The sequence below is a fragment of the Copidosoma floridanum genome, unplaced genomic scaffold (genome assembly GCF_036245765.1).
Source record: "Copidosoma floridanum isolate Cflo_tuat_1 unplaced genomic scaffold, Cflo_Japanese_pri ptg000019l, whole genome shotgun sequence".
Classification (NCBI taxonomy): Eukaryota; Metazoa; Arthropoda; class Insecta; order Hymenoptera; family Encyrtidae; genus Copidosoma; species Copidosoma floridanum.
The window spans coordinates 6,445,150-6,461,174 of NW_028321896.1; the positions used below are offsets into that span (position 1 = coordinate 6,445,150).

At 41.4% G+C, this 16,025-nt stretch overlaps 1 protein-coding gene across 1 annotated transcript in view; it reads left to right on the forward strand.

Annotated features, from left to right (window-relative positions):
• Tpst (tyrosylprotein sulfotransferase) overlaps positions 1-16,025 on the forward strand; it is a 124,557-nt gene that overhangs the window by 65,534 nt on the left and 42,998 nt on the right. The gene's annotated exons all lie outside the window — the stretch shown is intronic.

Below are 16,025 nucleotides of genomic sequence, written 5' to 3' on the forward strand. Positions count from 1 at the left end.
AAACATAAAGAAGCGAAGAAGGATGGAAAAGCCCTTCGGTCCTAGTGTGCGTTTTTGTCTTTGTTATTTGAATGCTGATGAATCAATCATGACATCTGAAGGTTTACTGTGTCCCAGAGACCCTACATATTATATATTAAGCTAAGCAACGCAACCACTCTCCTAACACCACTTAATTGTAATAATAATAATACGAAACACTGAAAATTAAATTAATTGTACGTGATAAAAGTATGAAATATTCTTTTTCATTCGAAGAAATAGTAATAATTACAGAGATGAGTCGTTGCACAAGAGCAGATAGCGCGAAAGTAATTAAGAGAGAAAATAAGGGGCGAGAGGAGGTCAGACATAGCGCGCTAAGAAAGATCGAAACCTAAGAAGAGGCGCGGAGAAGAGAAGACAGGACGCGGAGGACTGAAAGACAAACGAATCGTTATTTTCTCTCTCCCTTTGCTTTCATCGCGATACCCTGATACTTTCAAAGTTAATTGCACTTCTATTGAGCAGCACGAGAGTTCTACAACTCTGTCGTGGTTTAATCTTGCTCGCTTCAAGGAAACAAAAAAGAGAGGTATGTTGTTCCTCCTACGTGTCAATGGGATCTTTTGTGGTGCCTACGTATAAGCACCATCGAGAAAGCTTTTTTGATATTTACGTGGTTATTGTAAATCATCAGCCAAGAGTTGGGAAAAATCTTCAAAATCCACACATTTTACCAGTTACTCAATCCCCAAAAAGCAATTAGGATTCATCACCTTGAAGTTACTCGAGACAGTATTTCAAAACGTATAAATATTTCCGTGCAAAATGTAAAAGAAAAAATAAAGCAAGTATACCAAGAGCAGGCGAAAGGGTGGAAAGTGTTCTCACTTGGCAAGTGCACGCTCTTGCGGTTCTGTACTCGAGCTTGGCTACGCGAGGGAAGAAAGAAACGATTAAGTACCGGCACTTGAGCGTCTCTGCCAGAATTACAACATACTCTCTCGACGTATGGATTTTTTCGAGATTTTTTTCTCCGAGACTCTGATCTTGTGTCCTGTTCGAGGTTTCTTGGAAAAAGTCTTTGTTGTGGTTTTAGAACGTGTATATGTACGTATATTGATTCAATGGTGTAAGTTTATGTTGAAGAGATACATATTTATGGTCGAATCAAATCAATGAATCTCGAATGACTATTGAGTGTACTTAGAGTTACAAAAATATTAGAAGCAGAGGTCGTAGTTTACACTTGCTTGGTGTGTTCAAGAAGTAAAAATAATTTGTCGATGTACGACACGCTTAGCAGAAGAAAAAGCAATAGAGACCATGACATTGGATATAGAAAAATAATAGAGTTACACTATCTATCATATCCACCATATAAAAAAAACATTAAATTATATTTGTTGTAGTAGATGTCATTAAGAAGTACCTCGATAAATTGTCCTCCGTAAGCAAGGGATAAGTGACAGACCGGCGATATGCACGAATGCCCCTTCTTCATTTCCATTTTTAATGAGTATTTTTCCTGTTAATTGGTCAGCGCGTTATTTCATTTTCTAAAATACAGGGGTAGTTTTTCATGTAAACTGTAATTAAACTGCAATTACATCCAATTGTTACTTGCTGCCTACGAAGTGAATCGCGAGACTGTAATGTTCATTGAAACAACAACTTTCGGTCGAGATGGACGTGCTACTGAATTTTTCTGTCTTACGTCTTTGTGGTCTCTGGTATGAGGAAAACGAAAAGTTTGGATTCTGTAGAAAAGTGTACCGGTTCTTTGTGGTAGCGATTATTTTTTACTTTACGCTTATACTAGATGTTAATCTTGTTATAAATAACTACTTCATTGAAGATCTAAACGAGTCTCTGTTTTTGGCTTTGGCATTCTTGAACAACTACGTGAAGATCATTCATATCGTACGTCGTCGAAACATCGTGATAGAAATAGTGCAAGATTTAAAAATTCCATACTGTAAAGCCAAAAACAACGAGGAAGCAAAGATACTGGAAAAACACGTAAAAACGTCTAAGTGGCTCTTCATATATTTTATGTGTTTCAATTTATTGACTGGCTTATTTTTTTTCTACGATATTGTATCAAAAGTAATTAACAAGCAACGTTTGCCATTCGAGAGATTCCAATTTGACGAAAACTCAAGTCCTCAAGTTCTGTATCCTTTACTTTGTTTATACATATTATCAGCTTCCTATTGTGTTGTAATCAACGTGTCCATCGATACCATGTCCGCTGCATTATTTACATTGATAACTGGACAATTGGAGTTAAATGCCTACAGAATTAAGAAATTACATGGTGGTGATATGGTCCGTATGAAGGAGTGCATTGAGCACAACCTGTTGATTTGGGAAGTGAAGAAAAAAGTGGAATCTTTCATCATTGGATTTATTGTACCGTTCTTTTTATTCAGCTTGTCATGTATTTGTACAAGCATCTTTCAAGCCTCTGAGGTACAATACTATTATATTCAAAAAAATATTTCTTTTCTGCAAGTATTCAATTATCTTTTCCGTAGTACAACCTATTTAGCTCTGATTTCATAAGAGCTTGCGGTTTCTCTTTGGCGGTTTTGCAGTATGTCTTCATCTATTGTTGGTTCGGTAATCAATTAGAATTGACGGTAAGTTTTTTGTTTCATTTCTATCAATCTATAGGAAAAACTTTGATTTGTCGTTTTATGGTTACCTAAAAACAGAGTCAAGAAATATCTGATGCTATATACCATAGCGATTGGATTTCCATGGATATTCGAGAAAGGAAACATTTGTTATTTTTGATGACTTGCAATACAAGAGGCCAAAGTGTTTCCTGTCATGGACTGTGTACACTAAACTTGAACACGTTTTTATGGGTAAAAGATATAAGTTATCATTTTCAGCATATTAGAGGGTAGCAAGGTTCATTATTGATTTTGCTTGGACTGTATCTTTGGTACGGTAACCATTTATAAAGCATAATCAATATGCTGCACTCTAGTTTGTATAAAATTATAGTATTAGCTTATGTGTGTTTTATTAACCTTCTAATTATTCATAAATTTACTTTACAGATAATAAAAATGTCGTATTCTGTAGTGAATTTATTACGTCAAGTTCATTCAAGAGCTTAAACCATGTAATAATTTTTTTCAACGAAGTTCTAAAAGCTTCTAGTTATAATAACAATATAGTTGTTTCGGAGTGAAAATATTATACTTTGTAGTTCAGTAAATGAAAGTATGTGTTAAAATGATTTTTTTAAAGTTTGGATGATTTGTCACAAAAAAACCTGTGTGCAGTTTCCAATCAAATATTTCTAAATAAACCGCTCCTAAATGAGCGAGTTGACAACAACCTCTTGACGTGTAATAAAAATGAAAAAAAATTTTAAGAGTTTTCATGAAAATTTACCAAAAATAAGGTCCTCTGTACAATATTTTTTAACGTATATGTAAATGTTAACCCCACCGATTCAGTCTATTGCATCATCCTAGGAATGATCAACATCAAGTGACTTCATCGTATTCCTCATTTATTATTTCATGCTTTTCCTGGCTCCCGTTGAGTATTGTGTTGAACACTTCAAAATCAATTGTCCTGCGAACTCGAATAACCTTAGTTTTGTTATTAGGTATCATGGATTTCCAGGTTTTCCATCTCATAACTCTTTCGTCTATGCCAGACGGAGGACAGACAAAACTGACCGAGTTTTCGATATGAACTCTCTACTTCATAATGGCTTACTCTAATTAAAGTTAATATCCAAAAAATTCGCTGTAACTTGTGCACATTTATCTAATTGAAACGTTAATTTCTGCAAAAGCTGACCCAAGTTGTCGAGGAGTTTTAAGCACAGATGGGAAAAGCACATGATGATCCAAAACAATGGAAATTTCTGAAAAGTTTGGTCGAAAAGAATTGGAATTATTAGTTGAATTTTTGTAAATTAAACCACTCCAACGATTTATTGCTGTCGTACGGAGCGAACGACGAAATTCTGGTTTCATTAACCAGGATAATTTTTTGATAACTTTCTCAAACAGTTGAACGCATTACTCTTTGAAAGCTCCACTAATCACTAGAATCTGACCTCGTTATACAAAGGCATTTATTCTCTGAAAAATAATTTCCACACACTGAAGTAAAAATTCACTTTGGTCGACCGCCATGGGAAAGACTTTTCGAAAAGGACCCTCAGCCCGCGTCCATCTCCTGGATTTTCGCAGCGTCGGACGCAATCATCACTTCTATCGGATCAGGCTAAACTTTTTAACGAGTACCTTTCGATCCCTGCGTCCGAAGTATCTCGTCTACTCGCTCCCTCCCACCGGCAAAAGCGGGGGCGAAGAAAGAAACTTATAAGCAACTTTTCCAAGAGCCTATTTACCCTCCGATTTTGATTCACTCCATATTACTACGTGCGTTGTGCAAAAGTTCCGCGACTTTAATATATTGATGTACACACCAGAGCTACGTTTCGAGGGATTCAATTACTCGATGGCTCGACAACTTTTCGAAGCTTCGGACCAAGAATTCTTTGCTGTATGGGTTTTGCGTGTCTCGACTTTGACCAAATTGTCGTTTCCAGTGATTAAAACGACCATCTCCGATCTCAGCCTTACGAAAAACTTATTTCATTGAGAAATTGCTCATCTCGTGTAATATTTCACGCTTCCATTGCATATTAATTGCGTAACATGCTAATGGTATCACCGATCGATAAAATTGGTACACGACGCACACGTCGGCCTATCTTCCTCACCTCGCATTTGCATAACACTCAATATCGCGAACAATGCAAATAACGTACACCGAAGCCCTTGATTTTGGTATTTCCTTCAACAAACCCACGACTCAATCCCAATTTGAAAAGAACCCTGCTTATAAAACTGCCCCGTCCTACACATAAATCCCGCGAGTCGAGTCGAGAAATGGAGAAGCAAAAAAAAAAACAAAAAAAAAAAACCCCATCCGGCACCCGTGGACAATCCATTATCCTCGCGCCGTCGCTGCTGTTCTCCGGGTGCATTTCATCCGCAACAGGCATCGCAACGGCCAAAGGCCAGCTGTCCAAGCCCTTTAGCCAGGAGATGTATATACACGTGCCCGCGCTCTTCCCCGCAGACCGTGATTTATTCGAAGGCATGCACGTTCGTGTGCGGCTTCCTTCCTCCCTTTCGCTGCTGCGACTTGCGTGATATGTGTATGGTATAGTGGCCAGACCGAGAGGAAACGGGGCGAAGTTTCCACGGCAGTGTATTAAACACACCCCTTCGGGGGCGAAGTTTAGCGCGCGGGCCTTCATAATTTCCGGACGAATCGTTTGGGGGGGGGGGGCGATAGGAATATTGCCAGGATCACCGTGGCCCTCTCTCTTCCTTTCCACTTTTAAATAAAGTCCCGGACGAGAGTTTGGCCGCGAGCTCGGGAAGGAGCGCAGGAACCCGGTGCTTCTTTATGGCGGTCGTGGACCAATACACATGGTCCTCCGGCGAGCTCTATTTTCCCGCGGGGAACGAGAGCGGCGTGCCCGTGAATTGCCATACCCAGAGAGGGGAGAGATTTATTTTAAGCCGTGAGCTCTCGCCGTGTACTGTACTGTTGCGGTAAGTTCTCGCAAACTCCAGCGAATCGGGTTTAATACTGTTGTTGTCGGATAGTTTGCTCGGTATAAATCAGTTGGGGCGCACTCTCTGGGAGCGTTTTAGCGCCTGAGAGTGATTTCAATAACCGATCCGGTATAGCCATTGCATAACCACTGACCAGAGAGCCGACCGGGCTATTAGCGCTTGGTTACTTTCGCTCCGGGATTTAATTTCATTCAACAATCACAGCGAGTTTAGAGTGTAAGCGTATGCTTCCAGAAAACCAGTTCTCACCCCGTTTGGATGCCACCGGAGGGAAATTGATTTTTACTCGGTATGATTGTCGGATGCAAGAAAACGATGCTATTCGTGGCATCGAGATACTTTGCAAACAGTTTTTTAGCTTCATACTGTTCGTACAAACAGGATTTCTTTAAAAAAATCGCCCAAGCGATTTATCCACAGTCGCTGTTGCATTACTAAAACTCCACTTTTATTATTTATTACAAAGTTGGACTCAACTGTATCCGTCATCAATTAATCTGGTAAGCTCCTCTCAAAACTCCCTCTCGAATCACATCACCGATAACTCAGCCAAAGTTACCCCTTACGCCCTATGCAACCAGGCATCACCTAGCCTGCGAGGAGTAATTCCTCAAAGCTCACTGGAGAGGAAACGGCACAACAACATAACGAAAGAACAGAAGACACCGAGAGCCGGTAAATCAAGTCCTCCATTGTCCGTAGACACCCCATGCACGCACCCAACTCGGGCTACACCGCGCGTTATCTTCGCCTTTGCTGACCCTCGGAGCTTGCGATAACTCACACCAGGGATGGCGTGAAAGAGATAGAGATGCTGTTAATGGACTATCGCGCGCGCAAGCTCGAAGGCGACCAAGTCCGCATGAATTATGAATCAAATTAACACCTGCCCCACCCCTGGAGGAGCGCAAAGGTGGGAGCCCCCGCTCATCATCCTGGCATTTTGTCTCTTTCTTCCTCACCCCTTCTCCCCCGATTCTCGGCCGCTGGAGAAGTTTCTAATTTCACGTCCGACTGAATTCACGTCCGATATGGCCACGGAGTTCGATAATCGGATTGCAGGGGGCTGCTCTCCGGGGAGGGGGGGAGGGGGTAAATTAGCGGTAAGGAGATAGCAAGTCGATCGGAACGAGATACTCAGCGAGGCCATCGATCTCGTTCAAGAGATCTGGTTGCATATAGGGATCGATGAAAATTTCGAGGATCGCCGGCACGTGAGTTTCTTTTATCAGTATCAACGGCTTATGAAGAATGAGGTATGAATCCTAGATTAAACAAAAGTTCAAGATGATTCAATGGAGCCTCATTTCCACTTTGGTTGATGGTAAGGACAGTTTGAATAGTGACGTGGACAATAAGCACTTGTGAGTGTATAAATCGGTTATTTGTTTTGAAATCCATTGAAATTCCTGTTTCCACTTGATGGCTGGACACCAGCCTAAACGATTCGGTACCATGACGACAAAACTCTGGCGATTACTCGGTGACAAAGTCCCCTGGGCAAACCGTCCCTACGGAAATTACATCCACGCGCGTACACCTGCTCGAGACCTGCGTGGAAGGGAGGTACTATACCGTAAGCGTCGTTTCACTGAAAAGGCTGGGTGGTGGCCACTCGCCAATTTTTTACCATATCGCACCACCTTCGGGCTTATCCATACCCCGCTCGTGCGTCTCTGACACTTGCACCCGCATAACTCGAGGCTGGTGTTGTTTTCTCCCTTTGGCATATAAGGCACAATGGAGGGAGGGTGCAAGTGCGTGAGAAATAGTTACGCGTGTGGTTATAAGAGTCACGTCGTTTGTCACTGGGGCGTGTGTGAAATAATTTAATTTTCCGCTTGGAAAAGTTTTAAGCTTTTGTCATAGCTTGTGTGAATGTGTACGTGTCCTGTCGAGCTTCTCTTTTTAATGCGGAGCAAAAAGTTGGTACAGTTAATTCCAATATGTGACGGGGTAGGTAATGCTCAGTTGGTAGAAAATTTATGGTAATGAACGAGCCATTGCGTGGCTCTTACCCCCGCACGAACGGGGCTGGGTGAATTACGTTATTAATTAATCCACTGGAATACGAAAAAAAAACTCTTGATATACAAAGTAGATGAGCCATCTATACTACTGCAGTTATTGTATTTAGTTTGAATATTAAACCCACTGCCCAGCTCTACGCGCCATAGTATCAAAACTTCGAGGGCGCAAGTCGATACATTCGAAAAAACTTTGATCCAATAACCATCCGATGAAAATACGCGAGGGCGGCGAGACCTGGATTAAAAGCAGTTCGAACGGAGGAACAAATCACGCGAAGAAAACAAGCTCAAACATAGCAGTGAGAGGGAGAAATCAAGTAACGAGTTTACAAGTTTGATCCCAGGAAGAAGGAAAGGGGGGAAACGCTCGGCCCCTCCTTTGCCCTCAGCTCGCAGCTGAGGCTGTAAAAATAGAGGAGATTATATGAAGTATGTACAAGCCCCTTGGCGAACTTTAATTGCGTTTTCTCTCCCTCCCCTGATTTTTCTCCGTTTAACTTTGAAAAAGCCGCTTTCGTCACCCACCGGATCCGAGTAAAGTTTCCCGCTCAACCGGGGGCTCCTCGTCAATCGATCCCGTGGCTCGTCCCTTTCTTCCGTTTCCCATGTATACTCGCGTGCACCCACACTTCTACGCGATCGGGAAACTCATAGTGTCGCTTGAACGACGTCGATATTCAAGATGACGCCGCGCTAATTGTTCGCAATTATATACGCGAGGCCGAATCTCGGGGGATGAAAAAGAGACGGAGGAAACGGGTGTTTGCCCCATCTCCTCTGGCTCGGTTTCTCCGACCAAGAGATACGCCGTGGATGCGAGAAAAGAAGTCGCTGAGATAAGTAATGCTAGCTCTACTTGATTTCCTTAACGACCTCATAGGCTCGCTCATGGGTGCACTTGCACAAATTTCATGTTGAAGGATAACGAGCTGCGTCGATTATTATTATTATTATTTTTTTTTTCGCTAAGCTTGTTCCTCGGAATATCATACAGCGTCTCAGAAGATAAAACGGAGCTTCGGTTATTTCTAGCCAACGCGTTTTTCCTCTCGATGTTCAACAAGCCGTGAGCTGTTGTATTTTTTTTCGGACTATTCAGCTCTTTCGTCGGAGTGGAGGCACATTTGCCTTTTTATCTCTCGCAATTGAATTTTCATTTCCGACTGAGTATACATCTCTACAAAGTGTGAATGTATAAATAAAATCAAACAAACGTGTTGTAAAAAAAGTAAGTTTATTGTGCAAGCAGCGCAGTCGAAATAGGTTAATTGAAACCTCGAAGTGACGTCAGAGCGAGCGATTCTCGATGAATATATATTACATAAATAGGTAAAAAAAAAAAAAAAAAAAAAAAAAAAAAAAACGAAAAGAAAAGTCCTGGCTAGTCGAGAATTGTATCACGATATCTCCGTCTTGTAGAGAGAGAGAGAGAGCTGAGGTGAATATGTCTCTTAGAAAGTACCTCCTGGAGCCGTACGTTCGCCCGAATTAAAATTCTTACACCCGAGAGCGGGAGGAAGGCTCCGACTTCTTTTTCTTGCCAAGATTTTCAGGAATAAAACATGGGTTAGTTAAGCTTTTCCCGCTTGGCTCTCGTGGCGCGAATTGCGGAAAAAAAAGAACAAGGACCCGGGAATCCAGGTCTCGTCCAGGTAGTCGTCGGCAGAGTTAAATCCGACAGCTTTACCCTCCGGCGTGAATAAAATGGAGGGTGGGGGGGCTAGTGTACCGTGCTTGTCCGACAAATAGGGTACAAAGCGGTGCATTGAATACGATTTTATGGGGTCGATGAACTTTGAATGTGGTCCGAAATTAATAGTCATGTGAAACTCACGTTTTCGTGTTTATCGATGCGACCCGTTTGACGCTGTTGGTTGTACAAACCTCTTGGATCATCGAATACCGAAGTAAACATATTCACGATACTATTCATTTGTAATTAAGATGCGTTGGAACAATGTGCAATTAGAAAGGGCCCAAAGTGCATGCATGAAAGTGAGATGTAGTAGGAGTAAGGGTGGACTGAGGGAGAACGGGTACACATTTCCAATGGAGCCTGCAGGCATGAGCGTTCGCCAGGTCAATTGAGATCAATTTCATCGGTAACGGTTACCACCGAGTTGTCAAATATACGTATACCTATTTTCCTCCCCGATTCTTCGTGGACAAATTATCTCGAGCAGATCAAATAACTCAGTGCAAAGTGTACAAAGCAAACGCGTATAGCGCGGTAAATATTTCGACCCAGGGATTTCAGCCACTTGTGCAAGTGATGCATAACATCGCAGTGCGCGTGGAAGAGGCGCCTGCCCGTGTAATTTTTCTCGTGCCCGTACACGTGCCCATCTGCGCAACATGAATTTAATTAACTGCGACTGCGGTGTCATTCTCTTTGGAGCACGTACATGTATGTGTATGTGTACGTCCTCCCAAGTGTACACACGCACGTGCCCGCTCGTGACCCCCCGGGCGTCCGACGTCCCCCCTCTTTTCCGCGCCAGCGGCAGGTCTCGCGTAATTAAATCTCGTTCTCGTCGCCCGCGACACCTGAGAGTATCACCAGCTTTGCGGCTCTTCTAATGTTCGATGAAATTCCTCTGTCTCGTTGATTTGGCGAAAATGGAGTTTTTCCTTTGTACTATTTTTACGGTATAATCTCATTGAACGGCCAATAAAATTTTACCAATTAAAGAGCCATCACTTCCTGTCACCCCATCTTGTAATTGAAGTAAAAAAGAACTGCGGCTACAGACATCTCGAGTCTCTTCCCACAACCCTTAGCACACCCCCGACTATGAGCTACAAATGTGGACTATACCGTGTACCAATTATCGCTTCCCTGTACTCCAACGATTCAATTTTGGATTTCCCCGGAGGGCAGAGATGACAAGCCGGCAGGCCCGAGACAATTGACACGATGAGCCAGCCTTTCGGGAAAATAGGATCGGAAAATTCTGAAATTGGATGTGAAAATTGCAATTACTTCCTCGTGCGTCTTTTTTTTCTGGAAAAGAAAAAAAAAATAGAAAACGCCTACAGAAACGTCTAAATGAAATGCAGTGCTGTAATGGCATGCAGGGAAGCTTTTCGAGTTTTTTTACGATGCGGTTTGGGCTGAAAAAAGCTTTTTACGGTGGAAATTACGCATGCATAAGGCTCAAATCGTCGAATGGAGCCACGCTTGGGTTGTAAAATTTCCAGGCGGTATCAACAAAAACAAGTAATCTCGTTTGCAAGCCAGCCGATTGCAAGTTTCCCCAATGAATCTATTGTTACACAGCCGCACAATTAATTCGCTCGCGGTCACTCGTACTAATCAAAAATTCCATTTGGCTGATCCAACAGACGACTACCACCTCGCCGAGCTCCGAGCTAATTATTTCCAATTGCAGCGAACTAGAACGTCCCGCTAATTGCACCTGGAGTCAAATAGATGAACTTGTCCGCTGCAGTGCAGAAGTAGCTTAGTGTTTTCACATTCGCCAAATTTAAATGCGAAGCGGGGATTTTGCTTTTGCATAGTGCATGTAGTGAATGATAGACAAGCGGCTGCCATACGGGTAAACTCGATTGTTAGCACCCGTGGAATAGGACAAGAGCATGGGGAGGGGACGAGGCGCTTTGGCGAAAAGAATAAAAACCGCAAGCTGGTCCCGAGTGGGACGGAGCACTCGAAATTATTCATTCACCTGGGGGGTGTACGTGTCGTGCATGTGCTGTTTTCTCAGCGCGGAAAATAAAATTCATCCTTTCTTTTTTGTCTTTGTGGATTCTTCCTTGATGCTTTTCTTTTCTCTCAGAGTGTCAATGGCCGGTTTGTGCCCCAATGAGATAATCCATTGTTTCCAAAATTTTGTCAATGCGATGGGGTGAGGGGATGCTTTTTTATGACTGTGAAGTTTTCATCGCTATTTTTAACAAGATGTAAGGATATCAAACGCTATAGGGGAATTAAAAATAACCCTTAGCGATTGTTAGCCCTGTATAGGTAGTAAATTGGGGCACAATGGGCAATAAGAGAAAATAACAGATTTCTCCATCAAGGATGACTTTTAAATGAAAAAAAAAAAAAAAAAAAACATAATTCCCATGCTCCATGGGAGCAGAATGACGCAAAAATGCCCCAAAAGCGTTAAAAAATTCGTAAAAAATTGATAATTTTTGTCTGAGAGCACTTTTACATCCCTTATAACAATATAGCTTACTCACTTCTAACTAGAAATAATCGCCTACCAAATTTCAAAGCCCGAAAATATATTATAAATTACTTTGATTTGGAAAAAGGGAGTTGTGCCAGGATCTATACTATTTTGTTGATATTACCAGCTTCACACCACCGTAATATTCCATGCAAATGACCTTTTTACTTTTTCTCTTTATCATCATTACCTGTCCTGACAATCAGTCATGGGTGAATCAGCTTTGAACAGAAAATTTTGGGATTTTTGACTCGGTGAAACATTCCAATAAGAGCCAAGATCCTACGATGTAAAAAAAAAACTACCCAGGCATAATCTCATTCCTTCCTTTGCTCTCATTTTGCTCAGTTTTCCTTAAAATCAAATCGTAAAACGCGAAACCTCGAATACGAGGAAGAAAGCGCTGAAATCTGACTTACAACAACCAAAATCTGAAACTTGGTTGTAACTCTTTCCTACTTTGACTACCAGAGTTGTTTTGTCTCGACTTGAAACGATTGGAAATTCAGATACTCCTTGTAGCGGCATGAAAAATTCAAACATCTCATGGAGAAAATTTGAGATTCATAGTATTACGTATAGCATTTACGATGTCTATGGTCTTGACGGATGGGCTTTACATTTTTGGAGATTACACGATGCTTTTTATTCTGTTATTAGTACTTTTAGTAGTGCTATCATTTTTATAAATATCAATACAATTATTATTCAACTTATTAAATTGACCGTATGCATGTAATGGTGAATGAAAACACATTACACGTTCGTACATGCACGTACACACACTGACATACATGCGTATCTACGCAGATGGAAATACATACAAAACATGTGCAGAAATGCTTATATCATTTATTATATTTTGTACTTTTTGCTAACAAGATTTTGATTTCAAGCACGTCGGAAAAGGTAAAAAAAGAATCTCTGTAAAGTTTTTGCGCAAATAACGTGTTTGCGAAAAACCTGTATCTTACCGACTGTAATCTGTTCAAGCTAATTACGGGACAAATTTATGTACTATCATTTAAGGACAAAATATAGCCTTACTTTTAAAGACAATTAACTTGAAGAAGGTAAATTGTAAACAGTAAAAAAAACAGAAAAAAAACGGCACATTGCCTTTAGAAATGTTGAAACATAGAAATTCTCAAGAAAAGATACAAAGAGAGCAAACAACAAAAGGAATGACAAAATGCGTCATCTTGAACATAAAACGCGAGCGACGGCACCAAAACCGAAGGAGAACAAGAGCGGGGTACAAAAGTGTAGCTCGACGTAAGCCGCTGGCGTTTTATGCCCCCCGGCTGTGCCCTTTCGCGTTATATTCCCTCCCTCTTGTTCTTTGCATACGTATATACGTATCTCGAATCTCGGAGCCACCACCACAACTGCCTGGACGTCCGACTACACGCCTAGATGCACTTTGGGTTTACTGCTCTCTGTAACTGCTTGCTTGTGTACAGTGAAATTTCCTTTGCCGAATGAATCGAGGAATTTTTTTTCGCGGTCCCTTTGCTTTTGAGCAGGAAAATTGTTTGAATTTTTGGAGGGAATGCATTAAAAAGTATTTATTGCTGCGGGAACCAAACAGCATTTATTCGATGGTTGAAAAAAGAAAAAAAAAACTAATTGGTAAAAGTGACCGAAAAACCTCGTGTTTCGACGAGGCCTCGAGTACATTCGCTTGTGTTCCAAAAAAAGGGGTGGGGGGTCTCCTGTACTCAACATTTTCACAAGCTTGACCCACTAACGGAAAAAGTCCAAAGCAAAGATCACACTGCAAACCATAAATATTCCAGCGATACACCCATCCCCCTGCTCCAACTTTTGTTTTCATTATTCTCCGCTAAGCACTCTCATCCCTGGCACGCAAGGCGATGTGCTCGCACGTTGTTGTGGGCGTTTCGTAGCTGAAACACGCGGTGAAAAATGCTTACGTCCGCGTTTTCGACTTTTTTCCCCTGCAGCGTGTGTCCGAGCCACATGGAGATCCACGTGCAGCATTTTTTCCCACCCCCTCTCTTTTTCCTAACTCTCTCTGTAGAGGACAACATCTGTGACTTGGCCATTTACTACTATGGAAAGCAAAAGGAGGATGTACAATCTCATTGTGCTCAAACAACGGAGGAGCTGCGAAAAAATAACGTAAAATATACGAAAGCGGGTGATGTTGTTATCGATAAGACACAAGAAAGTCGGAAAAATCAATTCCTCTCAGCATTTCGTCTGAATGAATCGAGTGTCGACGTGATTCCAGTCTTCGGTTACGTTCGCGTTGAAAGACAAAAATAAAAAAATACCATCCTGTCGTTGAACTAACGAGAATCTCATCCCCATCGGTTCGAGAAAAGCGTTGTAGCCCTCGGGCCTATAGTACAAGCCAAATGCGACGGATCGTCCTTCATTTTATCCGTGGATTAATGGACGCTCCCGTGATGATCGCGAGGGCCTTGGATTTGATTCCGGCAGGATCTGAATATCCGACGAAACACGAAAGTTCTCGTGCTCCCTTGCTTCAGCAACCACTTGTTTTTTTTTTTTTTTTTTTTTTTTTCTTTCATTGATCGCCGCTCGAGATGTTGGTTTAATGATAATCGATTTCATTTTACTTTATAATCCGCGCTCGCGAGCCCGAACCCATTATTTTTCCCAAAGACAGGCCGCATAAATTCCGAGCATCCGCTATCTATGCACGAACGGCGGAGGGTTCGGAGAATTGAATTGCAAAAAATCGATCCTTTGAATTTAATTTAAACATGTTGTACCCAAACAAGCGCTAGTAAATATCTTTAAAAAAAAAAACAATGAACAAACTAAACGTTGTGCCAGTGTGTTTCGTAGCTCGATCGTACAATTGGCACGAGACTCGACACAAACGAGCCTTTATGAACCATGCAAAAACCATGATGCATTCGGACTCCGGAGCTTTCATAACTCTTGATCGGGATGAGGGTAGCTCGCAGTGTACACGTACTGAGCCACCGTTCACTACCTCCTTTATTTATCTCTTATCTGTGAACAACACAAAATGTCATTTATGTATTACCGAGCGAACAAAAACTGAAAAAGGACAAGCTTTTATAGTAAACGCTGTCCGTTCGTGGGTATATTATGAGGTTACCGTGAAATATTCATTGCCGCGAGTTCATAATATCAATTTTCACAGACAGAGATTTATTTCGAACGAAATTTTGCACCAATACGGGTCACGTCACTTTTCCGCTGCTTTCAACGCACCGTATAAATGTACCTTAACGTGGTCTTAAAGGAGAAAGTACCTTTCCTCTCCACATGTCATTGAAAATATGTATCTCTTGGTGTTCAATTAACGGCTCTTATTGCATGTATAAGTAAGCACCTTAAAGTTTTTATCCGCCACGATCTTCTACTCCAGTTCAATACTCTCAGGCAATAACTGTGTAGGCAACCCCATAATATGTGCATGAGCCACCTCATGTATTATCACCCTCTTTTTTTTATACGCTCTAATTTATTACTTTAAAACTAAAACTGTTTCTATCTCATCGGCTATCTTCTCGGGCTCACTCAGCACCACAGAACAATCCATATATGACCCTCTATGAAGTGTAACTCTGATTGCAGAAGACCAATCTTTATACTAAAGTGTTGATTTAGAGTTTTTCTATGTGAAGACGTTTTTCTGATAATCGTTGCAAAGGAGAATCCTTAGAGTATTGTACCTAGTGATGATCAGTGGTCTAGAATAACAAAAGTAATTAATGTACATGAAGAATTTTTTATGGAGGCTGGATATTTTTTTCTCTATTTTTAAATAGATTCTGGTTTTTCGAAAAAACACCATTACGTATGGTGTAGAATAAAATATACCTGCATGAGGATAAGCTGCCTTTGCAAATTGTTAGCTCTCTCAGCAGAGACAGGTGATACGGTAAACTTAAACTGCATACGTCGAGAAAAATATTCCTGTCAAGGCTCCGACGAATTTCCCTCCCTCCAGCTCCTATGGCTTGTTATCGAGTTTTTCTCCCTTTTTCGAGCCAACGTTGCAGCGCACACAACTCGCATACCTGCATTCCTTCCCCGAGTCGCAATTGTCATCGATTTTCAATTTAATTTTTATTTCCTCGTCTCCCATTCTTGCTTGTTTCTAACCTGCGACGAGTAAGAGTTTCGTGCGTATTCGCAGGCAAGCTTGATAA